This window comes from Brassica oleracea, chromosome C7 (genome assembly GCF_000695525.1).
Source record: "Brassica oleracea var. oleracea cultivar TO1000 chromosome C7, BOL, whole genome shotgun sequence".
Taxonomy (NCBI): Eukaryota; Viridiplantae; Streptophyta; class Magnoliopsida; order Brassicales; family Brassicaceae; genus Brassica; species Brassica oleracea.
This window is the reverse complement of record NC_027754.1, coordinates 27,704,741-27,705,082: the sequence shown is the minus strand read 5'-3', so window position 1 is coordinate 27,705,082 and position 342 is coordinate 27,704,741.

Here is a 342-nt window from a genome sequence, read left to right as displayed (position 1 = left end):
CCCCTGGATTCTTTCCACAGCTTATGGTGCTGACGTCTCTTCACCACTTCACTTCCATTAGGTAATCAAACAGAGTTGTTTCTTCAATCCCTTTAAGAGCTTTGAATCTGTGAACTAATAACCTTGTATTCACAGCTTTGTTGTAGACGTTTCCTTGCTACAGTCACACGTATCCTTCAGGTATGACATCTGATTCTGCTTCTTTATAATGGTGTCTCAACTTCTGTTGAAGCTTATTATCCTGCAAATTCATTCGGTTGACTAGTATTTGAACTAACTTTGCAGATTCCTTGTGTAGACAACTCCTGAATTAATTTTGAAATTAAAATTGAAAATAAAATT